Source organism: Suricata suricatta, chromosome 10 (assembly GCF_006229205.1).
Source record: "Suricata suricatta isolate VVHF042 chromosome 10, meerkat_22Aug2017_6uvM2_HiC, whole genome shotgun sequence".
NCBI classification, from domain to species: domain Eukaryota; kingdom Metazoa; phylum Chordata; class Mammalia; order Carnivora; family Herpestidae; genus Suricata; species Suricata suricatta.
The window spans coordinates 16,112,116-16,114,756 of NC_043709.1; the positions used below are offsets into that span (position 1 = coordinate 16,112,116).

At 44.0% G+C, this 2,641-nt stretch overlaps 1 long non-coding RNA gene across 1 annotated transcript; it reads left to right on the forward strand.

Annotated features, from left to right (window-relative positions):
• On the forward strand, positions 1-2,107 carry LOC115305640. The gene is made up of 4 exons (XR_003914908.1): positions 1-92; positions 1,288-1,425; positions 1,534-1,599; positions 1,894-2,107. It is a non-coding gene; the product is annotated as an uncharacterized LOC115305640 (long non-coding RNA).
• Positions 2,108-2,641: the final 534 nt, after the last annotated feature.

The window sequence follows — 2,641 nt, forward strand, 5'->3', positions numbered from 1 at the left end:
CTTATCACTGGATTTAAGGCCCACCCAGATCATCTAGAATGCTCTCTTCATCTCAAAATCCTTAACGTAATTTGCAAAGACCCTTTTTCCAAGTAAGTAGCATAACACGCACACATTGCAGGGATTGGGAGACAGCCGTATCTTCTTAGAGGCCACCGTTCGACCCACTACGCCCCTTATCCCTGCCTCCCCCATCCCTCTAAAACCTGAAATTCTCTTGTGAAAAGAAATACATAGCAAAATTGAGGTTTGCAGGGGGAGGGATTAAATTTAACGTTACATGTCATACATCCCAGAAACACAGACAGAACCTTATTCCTAGTGAATGATAAAACAAGCCAGCTACGCGACATGACATGGGCTCAGCAGTTTTAGGGAGACAGACGTCACACCTTGCTTCCTACAGACAACGTCCCTTTGCAGTCTCCTCAGTCTTGCAAATGAAGGGTGAGCTGTCCAGTCCGGTATGTGCTCAACATTCACACAGTTATTGTTAGGAATCTCTCCCAGGTGCCAGATGCTAATAGAAAGAAAATATCTTATCTTTTTTAAAGAAAGGCTACATACATTTTTACATTTGAAAAACTGGCTAAATTTAATTAATTGATTGATTTTTAGAGAAAGTCCTACTTTTTTTTTTAATGTGTGTGTATTTTGAGAGATAGAGAGCATCCATCTCTCAAATAAGGGGGGGGGTGCGCAGAGAGAGAGAGAGAGAGAGGGAGGGAGTCCCAAGCAGGCTCCATGCTGTCAGCACAAAGCCCCACATGGGGCTGGATCTCACAAACTGGGAGATCATGACCTGAGTCAAGATCAAGAGTTGGATGCTTGACCAACTGAGCCACCCAGGTGCCGGAAGAGACTAGTCTATTAATTCCTTTTTGCATCACTGTTGTATTGTACTGTATAGCATTTGTTATAAAGATGGTCTATGTATAGAAATATGTTATAGGCTAGAAATATTCACAAGTAAATGAACTGCTAAATTACATATGAAATCGTACTTTCTTCTTCCAGCTGAGTGGTGATAATTTAAACACACACGCCAAAAAAATAAAATTGTGTATACATGAAGAATTTCTTAAAAAGCACTAAAGATTTATAGATCACTCGTCTTTCGGCATAAATGATCGGAAACATAAATGATTATGGTTCTTATGGGAAATAGTAAAAATACACAGGAATGTCTTACTCTTTATTTGTTTTATAAAAGAAAAGAAAAGGCCCTCTGAGGACTGTATAAACATAACTACAGAAAAACTAAACAAACTTCTCTAATTTTGACAGCTTGTGATGTCTCCTCTGACCCGTAATAGTTCTAAAACTATGTCATAGTCTCAGTTTGGCCAAGAGAAGTCGAACACCAGCTCGTGGTTCATCCAAAGCAATGTTATTTTTCAGGAAGCCAATAAAAGAACTAGATTCGTAAGTTATCTCTTCAATAAGGGAGAAAAAAATCCAGGTCAATGTGTCCCTAGAAACAAAATTATGTGCATGAATACGGGCGTTCTTACAAAATCTCTCTGTTTGCAGGTTGTCCGTGTTGAGCACTCTCACTTTAGGCAGCTAAAAATTAATAACCAGAGGCAGCCACATAAGGTAAGGCACTGGCATCTCGCTCCTGTGTTATAATTTAACCGGGTCTATATTGAGCACTAAGTGGCTTACAACAGCACTGAGTAACTCACTGAGGGTACCTTTAAGAACCCTGCACCAGCTGCAACATCAGTTCCGGGAGCCGGGATGCGGGAACGTCCAGATCCTGTCCCGATTCTGTCGCACCTGCGGTAGGTGCCCAGACAGAGCTGCTTCCGCATCTCTCCTCACTCACCATCACTTCTCACCGCAGCCTCCAGAATACCAATCACCTGCACCTTCCTACTTTCTCTTTAGAGGCAGCAGAATGTTCCCGTTACCAGGCATTAGTTTGGGCTCAATGTATTTCTCCGTCTCACGCAGCCCACCTCAGCCTGGCTGTCCCAGGGGGCTCGGACATCAATGCCCCCGACGCTTCGGGCCCTTCTCACTCCCCTGACTCCAGGCAGCAGCTTTGAAGTATGCCACTGCTGCATGCCCGCTCTTTCCTGCCACACCAGGGACCAACGTCTTTCCCTATATTAATAATAAACAGACAGGGAATGCTTCCAGTATACCAGATGCTGCTCTAAGTACTTTTCTTACGTTAACTCATTTTATCCTGAGTAAGTTCTATTATTACTTCCGCATTTTAAAGTTGAGAAAATGAAGGTACAGTTTAAGCAAGTTGCCCAAAGTCACACAGCTGATAAATGACGGAAGCAGATTTGAACTTGGGGCCCTTTGGCTCCAGAGACCCCCGCCCCCTCAAATCTGAGGCTTTCCTTCCTGCCTGTCCTCTTACCCTCCACTGTAACCACTCTCACTTCCTTCCCAACGCCCTATGACCAACGTGAACGACTAGAGCCAGCCAGCCAGGCCAGCTTCCTGCCCTGTGCGGAGCCCATTTCTGCCCCTGTGATTGCACACAGCGCTAAAAATGCCCTCCCTTCCATGATCTGCTTATCCGAATATGACCTATTCTTCAGAACCAAATCAAGTCCCACTTCTCCTAAGCAGGTTGTCTGACTGCTTGGGGCTTTATTTGATCCTCTCAATCCTTCTA